This window comes from Bombyx mori, chromosome W (assembly GCF_030269925.1).
Source record: "Bombyx mori chromosome W, ASM3026992v2".
NCBI classification, from domain to species: Eukaryota; Metazoa; Arthropoda; class Insecta; order Lepidoptera; family Bombycidae; genus Bombyx; species Bombyx mori.
Genome location: NC_085135.1, coordinates 6,704,225 through 6,716,613, shown reverse-complemented (window position 1 = coordinate 6,716,613; position 12,389 = coordinate 6,704,225). Strand labels below are relative to the sequence as shown.

General features: G+C 36.1%; 1 long non-coding RNA gene across 1 annotated transcript; it reads right to left on the bottom strand.

The window, feature by feature from the left end:
• Positions 1-1,575: 1,575 nt before the first annotated feature.
• Positions 1,576-2,801, bottom strand: LOC134201767 (uncharacterized). Its single transcript, XR_009977025.1, has 3 exons — positions 2,697-2,801; positions 2,249-2,356; positions 1,576-2,154 (listed from the first exon to the last, which is right to left on the bottom strand). It is a non-coding gene; the product is annotated as an uncharacterized LOC134201767 (long non-coding RNA).
• Between the last annotated feature and the right edge of the window lie 9,588 nt (positions 2,802-12,389).

Sequence of the window (12,389 nt, the reverse complement as noted above, 5' to 3'; positions counted from 1 at the left end):
CAAAGAAATCATAAAAGAAAATATAAGAACATATTTGTCCCAGACATCCCAGCGTACATCTGAGGTTGTAGAGGCTCTGAACAACCCAGCAACTATATATAAATATTTAAGATTCCCACAGAATGCTCAATAATGGCAAAAGTTGAAGGAAAAGCGAAGAAAAAAGAAGGTGGTTTAAGCTAAATAAAAAAATTTTTTCTTCATAAAAAATTACCAATATTAATACATTAATATTGGTAATTTTTTATGAAGAAAAATTTTTTTTACAATTACAATGCTAAATATTGCAGTTTTTATGAAAAATTTAGAATCCTTTGGGTTATTGGGTGTATTGATGGGAAATTGGTGGCCTTAAAAAGATCTGCTACCAATAAAAAATGGTTTTACTGTCGCAAAGAATATCATGCAAGAAATGTACAATTTGTAAAGCTATTAATATTTTTCGAAATTCTGATAATATATGTAATCCATAAACGAAATGTGTATTAAGAACCTAAGTATTCAGATTGTATTCATTTCAGTGAAATTGTAATTGTGTATATTGCTATAATTTATTGTGAAATTTAGTATTTATCTTAAATAAACTTTGAGTTATAATGAAAACAAAATAAAATCTACTAGATTAGTCAACGACAGCAAGTAATGACCATTATAATTATTTAACATCTTTTCGGGCTTTCTGTATATGCTCAACGTTCCAACCTTATGACACCTTTTACTATATTTTTTTTCATTGTTTAGATCGGTGGACGAGCTCCCAGCCCACCTGGTGTTAAACGGTTACTGGAGCCCATAGACATCTACAACGTAAATGCGCCACCCACCTTGAGATATTAATTCTAAGGTCTCAGTATAGTTACAACAGCTGCCCCACCCTTCAAACCGAAACGCATTACTGCTTCACAGCAGAAATAGGCGATAATGCTATGCTATGCTAGCTAATACCTGCTAATAATAGCTAGCTAATGCTAATACGGAGGAAGATAGTCCTGAAGCTTTGTAGCACCGCCTTCATACCACTGCCCATAACTCAGTGGAAAAAACAATAGGTATGTTAAAGAGTAGATTCAGGTGTTTGCTGATCTATAGGGTGCCAATTTACCACCCTGATAAGGTAGCAAAAATAGTTGTTGCGTGTTGTGTTTTGCACAACATTTGCAATTGTGCAGAGCTGCCAGTTCCCATGATCTCAGATGATGAGATTACATGTACATTAAGGTGGTCACGTTGAATTACTTTGTTAAATTCTACTAATTAGCTTACTTATAGTGTGAAGTAACTTCAAATATAAATTAATGATTTATAAAAATAGTTTTATTATAGTTTTATTCAATAGTTATCTATACTAATATTATAAAGAGGAAAGATTTGTTTGTTTGTTTGTTTCGAATAGGCTCCGAAACTACTGGACCGATTTGAAAAATTCTTTTTCCATTAGAAGCCGACATTGTCCCTGATGAACATAGGCTACTTTTTTTTTTTTTTTTTTGTTTCATATGTTTTAATGTTTCCGAAGCGAAGCGAGGCCGGGTCGCTAGTATACAATAATTTTGAAATTTGTTTGCATCAGTAACTTATGTGGAAATACAGGTTTAAAATTGCTAGCTGCATGTGCTAATTCCACCAACAGTTCATCCTTCTTGCAGATAGTCGACTATTCATTCCCCCATGGTTGTAAGTTTCATTAAGTTATATATGGTACTGTGTTCAAAAATGCTTTGGACGACACACATATGAACACCCTGAATCTTCACCTGCAGTTCCTCTATCCACAAAATTCTCTTAGTAATTTGAGTACACTCTGCTTTTCATTGTAAAAGTGGTGAAATAGCAGGTCAGGTGTTGAGGTGCTGAAAAAAATAATAAATTTATTTAAAAACAAGGTTAGTTAAAAAAACCCTGTTTACAATACATGCAACAAAATGTTTTTATTAACAAGTAACAGCATTATACACAAATCAATGTCGCTAATATGGTTGTTCAATGAATAGGTACTTTGACCTGAATAAACACTTACATATTAATCCAATCTCTTGACTAAAATGTGAGACCTACTGTGGCTGGAGCTACTAGTAGTACCATCACAATAAGTAAAAGTTACTTGCATTTAGTTAGAGGAGGATGACTGCAAAATAGGTGATTCTTGATGCAATGCTAAAAAGGCAATAAATATTAATTTTTAAAATGCAAGTTTTGTTTAGGTTATTTATATATATTTATTTAAGATAATTAGGTATAACATACATACCTGTATGTTTGGGATTGTTCCAATACTGATACATTTTCCGAGTTGGCAATAAATTCTCCTTACAATATTCTGATGATGTGGATTAGTATTTTCAATCTGTTGCAGTTCCTTAAATATAATAAAATAGGTTATGCCTAAATTTTGTTCATCTATTTTAAACGGAGTATGTAGCCTTTAGCCTACATAATGTCTGTTTAGTCAATACTCTGGCACTGCCTGCCACCCCTGTACCAGTATGCACACCCTTTACCATAGATCAGTCACCCCTGCATCAATAAAAACATTCCAACATCATCCAACTTGCAATACCTAAATTGTTAATGATTTGATTTATTTAATTCAAAATAATTTTTTTCTTGGTGAATTTGAGATACAAATAAATTAACTTCATGCCCTGTTAAAATAGAACATCAATAAAATAGATGTTAACATGTCCTAAATATCTCACCCGGAATGGATCTTAACTGACAAGAGAGTTTAGTTCCTATATTTTTTTAATATCCTTGTTCTCTTATTGAACATGTTGAGATTCGATTAATCCTTTTGTTTCGCTAGCTTTAACCCAAAACGTTTATCAATGCCTCTATTTGCGCCAATGTCGGATGAGAAGAACGCTCGTCAAATCTGTTGGTAATATATTTAAATTTTACATTAAAAAACGAATAGAAACATTGATAGCCTCAAAACTAACTTTTACTTACCTCATAATTTTTATTTAACGTTAAATTCACTCACAAAGTAACAACAAATCTAGAAAAAGCAAAATAAAAACTTCCGACCGCTCGAGATTGTTTTGAACACAAAATTTTATTTTTTAATTCTGGTATTCGCATGTGCACGCAAAGGAACTTAGCGTACAGCCAGAAATTACAATGAATATCATAAATATATGACTTTTAATTTTCTTTTTAGATATATTAGATGTGGTTTAGACACCAAAGCTTAAATTCATAGTATTTTTAAGAAAATACTATGAATTTAATATTGTATTTATAAGCAGAATGCTTATAAATACAAAGAAAAACTGAAACCGGTAAGCTTCGATTTACATTTGCGTGTATACGGCTATCCCTAGTAGTATTATAAACAAACTTCGTTGTCACTTCACTTCGCTCGAGGCAGGGTAATTAAGATTAGTGTTTACAGAATGCCAAATCAAGGTCATTCCATTGCGAATGCGAAGTGATGGAGAATTTCGTAGTGAGATGCGAGTTCTTGTTTGAATTTTAGAGAATCGCAAGGCAGATCTTGAAAAATAAAGTTATAGCCATTTCAAAATCTTCGGGATTCACTTTTTTTTGAACCTATTCTAGATTCGCCGAATCAGTAGGAAATTAACCAATAGACACAGTCCACTGAGTTTCTCGCCGGATCTTCTCAACGGGTCGCGATTCCGATCCGGTAGTAGATTCATTCGCGAAGCAATTGCTCTTGAGTTGTTAGGTCTTCTTCGGAAGCGCTCGGGCAGTTGTTAGCAATCCCACCCCCCTGGCTGAGCCTTTGCTCGTCCACCTGTCCTGGTGAAACTGGAAAGGCCTTCGGGCCACCAGTAATCTTTCAATCATAAAAAAAACTTTAAGACAACTATAGCAACCCTAAGGCCTGCCGCGTCGGCAGCCGCGTCTGATCGCGCGCCGCGACCAATCAGGGACTCTCATTGTCGGTTCCCGGCGCAATTCAAAGAGTAGCGACCGAGGGGCTTTCCTTTTGGCTAGCCGCGCGTGCGCCTTTACCAGTGTTGCCAACTTAGCCCTTTCGGGGCTAGATCTAGCCCTTTTTCTGTCTGTTTAGCCTCCATAATAATGATTTAGCCTCTAGCCCCAAATTTAGCCCTAAATTATCATATGTCAATGACCATAATCATAGACACGCCTAAGAACGAAACGAAATGAAATTTTAACAGAAAAGCCTAGCAAAAACTAAACGCACTCACTTTCATTCTATGTGGGGATTTCCCGTATCTACTATATCGTTCCTGTCTCCTGTTTTACATCTATTTCATTCAGTATTTGAAATCATTCTGTTTGGAGTTTTGATTGTGTTATGTTATGTGAAAGTAAATTTATATGTTAGTGACAATGAACGTTCCAGCAAAAAAGAAAACTAAGTACGCACAATATTATAGAGTAGAATGGGAGAAAGAGCCATCATTTAAAAAATGGTTAAATCCAGTTATTGGAAACGATACAAAAGCAATGTGCATTTATTGCAAAATAGAATTCACAGCAAAATTATATGAATTAAAACGATATTCCGAGTCGAAAAAGCATATTGAAAAATTAAAGCCCTTTTCGTTGGGCCAGAGAACGATTTCTGTAGAAAAAATAGAAAGCAAAGCCGATGTAGTACATAATGCAGAAGCACTGATTTCGCTCTTCATTGCAGAACATGCAGCTATTTCGGGAGTTGATCATCTTAGTCAAATGTGTGCAAAAGCTTTTCCAGACTCCAAGGTTGCGTGCGGTTTGCAACTTCATCGCACCAAATGTGGTGAAATAATAAGAAATGTGTTAGGACCCCATTTCAAATCTACGTTGAGAGAGGATATTGGTGATACCAGCTACAGTCTCGAAATCGACGAGTCAACAGATATTTCAGTTCAAAAATATTTGGGTATCGTTATCAGATACTTTAGTACTTTCATGAATAAAATAATGACAACTTTTCTGGCAATTTCGGAGTTAGAAACTGCTGATGCGAGAGGTATTGCCAATGCAATAGTGAAAACAATTGAAGACATTGGTTTAAAACTTCAGAATATGGTAGGGCTGGGAACCACTGAAGTAGGAAACCTATGGAAATGAAACGTCAACAAAAAATTCGTGCCACTGTGACGTCATCTGGCCACAAAACATGGCGGTTTTAGTGCTGCCCAGAAGATTTTAATGTTAGTAGGTTTTATCGATAAACGTTCTTGGCTTATTTTATTTTAAATATTGTTGACTATGAATGTATTTGTAGAATTTATACTTTAATAGGAAGTAAGTATATTGTTATGTGCAAAGATGATGTGATTTAGATATTATGTGAAATCTAAGACGAGTTCGTGCTTCAAATTTTCCAAGTAAACGATATGACGATTTTTAAAATTTGCTACACTGATTTTATAAAGTTGTCGTTTGCCGCAAAACATAAAGATATGGCATAGTACAGTGCCATCAGCCCATTTCTAGCATGCTGAATGTTATCGTATTTTGAGTACGTGTTTTTCTTAGACTATTACAATCTATTTTAATTGTTTTGCTGACTCTAAAGTCCGTAACACACTACCGCAGCGCACCTCAAGGAAGGTACGCCGCACCATTTGAATCACTCTCACTTGAGAGTGATTCAAATTTTAAACTTATCAAGGGACCGCCTGATAAAAAAAAACACCTACAGAACATTTATTCGTTAATAAAGTTACAAACGTCATTCCTTGTGACTTCCTCTCTAAAATCACTTAATTATTAAATATTTAACGAGTTGACAGTAGTGTTTTACTCACTGCGGAATAAAACTATTTTATTTAAATAGTTCCGAAGAGATTTTGAAGTCGTCGTGGCCTAAAGGATAAGACGTCCGGTGCATTCGTGTGTAGCGATGCACCGGTGTTCGAATCCCGCAGGCGGGTACCAATTTTTCTAATGAAATACGTACTCAAGAAATGTTCACGATTGACTTCCACGGTGAAGGAATAACATCGTGTAATAAAAATCAAACCCGCAAAATTATAATTTGCGTAATCACTGGTGGTAGGACCTCTTGGGAGTCCGCACGGGTAGGTACCACCACCCCGCCTATTTCCGCCGTGAAGCAGTAATGCGTTTCGGTTCGAAGGGTGGGGTAGCCGTTGTAACTATACTGAGACCTTAGAACTTATATCTCATGGTGGGTGGCGCATTTACGTTGTAGATGTCTATGGGCTCCAGTAACCACTTAACACCAGGTGGGCTGTGAGCTCGTCCACCCATCTAAGCAATAAAAAAAAAAAAAAAAAGATTTTGTCGGTAACCTTTTTCCCGAAATATCTAAACAGAATGTCTAAATATGTTTTGATGACATATTTTAAAGAGGTATTTATGATTAGTGTCATGATGAATAGATTCCGACCGAAAAATTGTGTCCGATATTTCGGATTCAAATATATTAAGTGTATAATCTATGTTTCGGATGAGGGCTCCATAATGAATTTAAATATATATAGATAATAGTTTTGGGGCATCGACTTTCTTGAGATCCTATAAAATATGTTTTAATTATTATTTTTGTATGTTTTAAGCATGATAAAATAATAAATTTTATATAAGCAATCATATTAAATCGATATCAAAGTCAATAAATAATGTACAACCCAAAACAGACGGCCGAACTGACGTGACAATGACATTTGGCGCGCTAAACATGGCGGATTTTCGGCCTCATTAGACGGAGACGGAGACATTTACGTATATTCATGTTTCATTTTATGTACGCACTGAAATACTGTTATATTGTTTTCTTGCGAGTTAAAGTGCTGAGTAAGAACGAGAAAGATATATGTTTATGTGTGTGCCTTCAAAATGGGTGCTATTTATATAAGCAATTGTACGTATAGAACAATATGTCGTGTCCCTACTATATAGGTCTATGCTGGGAACTGACAATGCTAGTGTCATGGTAGGCATAAATAATGGGGTTTACCAAATATTAAAAGAAGAATATGGCTTACACCATTTGATTTTGGTAAGATGCGTATGTCATTCTCTGCAACTTGCAGTCAGCCATGCGTCTGAGAAAACGATACCGCGCAATATAGAGTTTCTAATAAGAGAAACTTATAATTGGTTTTGTTTATCACCTTCGCGTCGACAAGAGTATGCAAACATATATGCAACAATAAATTGTGGTAAGCAGCCATTAAAAATACTGAAGAGGTGTGCTACTAGATGGCTTTCCATAGAACCTGCCGTGCAACGAATTCTGGAACAATGGGATGAGCTAAGGCTTTTCTTTGAAATTGCTAAAAGTAAAAATAATTGCTTTACTGCCGAAATGTTATTTACTATATATTCTGATCAGCACATTAAGGTATATTTGATTTATATAAAATCTATACTCGCACAAGTACAATACGCGTTGAAAGCATTTGAAGGCCAAAATAGTGACCCAACCAAGCTGTTGAAATCTTTAGTAAACTTGCTAGAAGTACTATGCAACAAACTTGTAACTCCTGGAAGACAACAGTATTTTGATATTTTCAAAGATAACATTGCCAGTTATATAGATCCGATGCCGTACCTGGGTTATAATTTTGAAAAATCTGTTGAAATATACAACTCTGACCAGAAGCAGTTGATCAGGAAGCGTTGCGTTGATTTCACCGTTAAGCTGATCAAAGAATTGCAGCAACGACTTCCAGATAACATAAAAACGCTTCAAAATATGAACATAATGAGCGTTGACCATGTTTTGAAATCAGAAAAGGGCCTAGAAATAATTACACTAGCGGAACACTTCGGCTTATATGCTGATACAATCGATAAAGTTGTTGCGCAATGGAGAAACATACATAACCACAAATGGGAAAATACCAGCGATACTATAACATTTTGGCGCGAAGTATCGCTTTATAGGGACGCGGGAAATGATAATCCATACAAGGAACTAAGCTCATTAGCGTTCACAATGCTGGTAATGCCACACTCTAACGCCGACGTCGAGAGGGTATTCAGCACGATGAATGTAATTAAAAACAAATTACGAAACAGAATGAACTTTGATACCCTGAATAAAATACTACAGATACGAATTGGCCTTAAAAGTTTTAATCAAAGTTGCTGCAAATATGAAATCCCGAAAGACGTCACCAAAAAAAATGGATCTAAAGAAAAATATAGATTTAAATTGAGTAAGACTGCGGGCAATGAGCCTGAGCCGCAACCGTCAACGTCGTCAGCACAAGAAACCCTTCACGACGAATTTGACTCAGATTCAGAAGAAATGCTGCTTCGAGTACGTTTTCTTTTCTATTTAGAATATTGTTATAATTTTTGTTATTAATTAATATGTTTATACAATATTTGTACACAGTAAGTAATAAATTATATTAAATATCATAAATATCAACTCTTTCTATTAAGTTTTATTAATTATTTAGCAATTTAGCTCTTATTTTAAATTTTTCGGCAAATCTAGCCCTTTTTGACGTTTGATTTAGCCCACAATCCTAATACTAAGTTGGCAACACTGACCTTTACTGGCGCCGACAGTTCACCCGCAACCACCGAAGCATACACACGAGAATACGTCCGCACCTCGCTCGCTACCATTCCTTTTCGAACTTGTTTGTGAGACCCTCTGGAGTATTCATACCCAGTGCTCCAGCTGGACAACACAAAACAACTATTTTTTTGTATGAAAACTAGCGACATCTTGTAGGAGATGCCCCTAAGCTGTTGTTAAAATTAACGCATTTAATTATTGTATAACTAAACACAGTAAACTAAAAAAATAATAAATCATACAAGTCTTTATTTGTTATAGAGAAATTGATTAAATTTAATCAATTTGTGGTTCCTGAAAATTTACAAAATCCTTTATTAAAAATAAAATATAGAATAGGTAATATGTTACTACCATCTACAGGAGCAATGAGCAACTAATCGAATCGAAGCCATCTATGTTAGAAACATAAAATTGTGTCTATGGTTAAAAGAAATAAATATACTCTATGGAGTCTGTCGAACAAACGCAGCACGAGTGGTTTTATTTTATATTACATTCAACGATATATTACCACTAGATAACGCATCACATACAAAAACCAAACACAAATATGGCATCGACTAACTGATCTGACTACACCATCAAGTGGAGAAAAACGATGTACAGGGTGGTCCATAAGTCCTTTGATATGAAAAAAAATTTATTAAAATAAAACTAATTACATTATGAATTAAATTTTTATTTACATAAAAAGCTTAAAAAACGGGAATTATTTTTTGAAAATAACATCTCCTAAATGTAATCCGTTGCGATCACGGCACTCTTGCAAACGACGTCTAAAATTGTCGATGACTGCGCGGCACGTCACTGCTGAAATGCTTGTCATTTCTCTGCGGATGTTTTCTTTTAGGGCCTCAATTGACCGCGGGTTTGTGTCGTATACTTTAGCCTTAAGGTAGCCCCACAAAAAAAAATCCATCGGGGTCAGATCTGGACTACGTGGAGGCCAAAATGTCTCCTCTCTTAGAGATAACTTTGCCAGGAAAAAGTTGACGGATAACGGGCATAGCAGTGTTAGAGGTGTGAGAAGTGGCCCCATCCTGTTGAAACCACGTCCTGGCATTAAAGCCTGAAAAGTTTTGCAATTCTGGTATGAAAAACTCTTCGATCATAGCCACATATCGCTCCGACGTAACAGTAACTGCGCGCCCTCTGCCATCCTCAAAGAAGTAAGGCCCTAGGATACCATGGGCTGACATAGCGGCCCAAACAGTCACTTTCGGACTATGTAAGGGCTTCTGATGCTTAAGTTTTGGATTGATGGGGCTCCAATAGCGGCAATTTTGTTTACTAACATGCCCGTTAAGATGGAAATGAGCCTCGTCAGAGAACATTATGTTATTGAAGGAAGTAAACCGATTCAACATTTCATTCGCATAATTTTGTCTTTGAATACCGTCAGTTTCCTTTAATTCTTGAACCAACTGAATTTTGTAAGGGTGCATATGTAAATCTTTCTTCAAAATCCGTTGTAACGATGTCCTGGATACGTTTAATGCTCTGGCGCGCTTACGAGTTGACTATGTCGGATTTTCGCGAATAGACTGTGTCACTGTGTCTATGTTTTGTTCCGTACGTGACGTCCTTGGGCGACCCAACCGCGGTTTATCTAACGTCGAACCGGTCTCCTCGAACTTAGCAACCCAGTTCTTAATCGTTTGAAGAGTTGGAGTGTCGTCAAAGTTGTGTAAACCTTTGTGTTCTCGAAATTTACGCCGCGCAACGGTTGCCGAATTGTCGTTTTTATAAAACTCGCGCACACAAAACGCACGGTCCGCTCCGGTAAAACGCTCCATCGCGACTAAATTCCCAGAAACCGAAGTTACTCCCCCCGCTTCCCCTGCACCGCTCACGCGCGCCCTGTTCGTTTTATTCAAATTTTACTTTTCAAAGGACTTATGGGCCACCCTGTATAATATAATAATTGTAACCTAAACTATGCCTTTTCCCCAAGCAGTAAAGTGCAGTTTAGATTATTTTAACATTCACTTACGACCTTACGCCATGAATGACAGAAAAAGATAGTTTTTTACAATAACTTTTATTCCAAATTTAACCTTATCTCCTTAAAAATAAAGCAAAAATTTACACGCATAGTGTAGACGCGAGATAAGCAAACTACGAAATATTTGAAATTTGGTCGTTGCAAATGAAGGACACAGACTGCGGGAAGAAACGATAAGAAGCGGCAGTTCTGCGTTAAAGGAAGGATGCACAATACCTTTATGTAGTCCTTACTGCAGACTCGTACCACTTCGCGATGAGAAACACCAACGATTTCACTTATTTACGTATTTAACATAACAAAGACACGAAGCGCGCGCGCGGTTGTTCAGCCATATTTTTTTCGTCTCGATGTCACCACACGATCTCGCTCGCACGCGTCCGTAGGTAAAGTGCCGGAGTGGGATGGGACAGGATTTGCAAAACCAAATTAAAATGTTGCTATTTTTCGAAACCTAAAACTAACTAAGTTTTAAACCAGCGCAACCACATAGCATTTTACTTACGCCCTTTTAAACTTACGATATTAAGACTTTACTGCTCCGAACAGAGTATTACGGAGTCGCACTTTATACTTTTTTTGTAAGAATATTTTGAGTAATTTATTTTTTATTATGTTTTTTTAATTCATATACTTTCAATTTTTTCAATTTAATTCCTTATGATTAACAACAAATATTGTATAACTATAGATAATTATACCTGAGTTAGCTATATTGTACCTTGCACATCGGTGGGGAAAATAGATAAGAGCTTTTTAAATCACAACAATATAATCCCCATCAAATTGTTTTATTTATTAAATACATGTCAGATTCGGTAAAATGGTCTGCACAAACCACACTGAAGCAATTAGGTTTGAAATAATCGTCGCTTCTTTTTTCTTTTATTACTCTGTTATTAAATCTGTAAAAATGCAAAAACAAATTCCAGTTTACAGACTTCACTTCGCCGTCTGTTGTACAGACGTCTGTTGCATTCGTATCTGATCTAGCGATCCACGGGGTGTTCGAATCCCAGGCGGGTACCAATTTTTCTAATGAAATACGTACTTAACAAATGTTCACAATTGACTTCCACGGTGAACGAATAACATCGTGTAATAAAAATCAAACCCGCAAAATAATTTGCGTAATTACTGGTTGTAGGACCTCTTGTGAGTCCGCACGAGTAGGTACCATCACCCCACTTATTTCTGCCGTGAAGCAGTAATGCGTTTCGGTTTGAAGGGTGGGGCAGCCGTTGTAACTATACTTGAGACCTTAGAAGTTATATCTCAAGGTGGGTGGCGCAAATGCGCAAATAGCAGCGTAAATACGCTATAGATGTCTATGGGCTCCAGTATAACCACTTAACTCCAGGTGGGCTGTGAGCTCGTCCACCCATCTAAGCAATAAAAAAAATAAAAAAATAAAAAATTATGTGACTCCACTACACTTGTTCTGAAATAGCCCTATTTCATCCTTGTCTTGCATGTAACCGTTATTATGTGTGCGAAAGAAATAACTGCGAAGCAAAATAATAGGATTTAATTTCTTGAAGTACTAATTTGGTAAGAATAACTGATTTATTTCAAATATTTATCACTATCTGTTAATAAAAATTATAAAACTTACCAAAAATACTAAATTTCATGTTGTTTTCTCTTTATAAGCGTGTTTTTTACATCTTTTTACAGCGCATTTTAGAATCGTTCCACTCGACGGTCGGCGTGACACTGACGGCAAAACAGTGCTTAATATGAATCTAAGCACAGTTTTGTTTGGTTACTTTTGACGCCTTTACGCGGGATCTAGTGGTAATATATCGATGATTACATTAAATAGATTCATAGCTAACTAGGCAAACAAGGACTTTAACATGGTCCTTCGACCACGACGTGAAACCAACG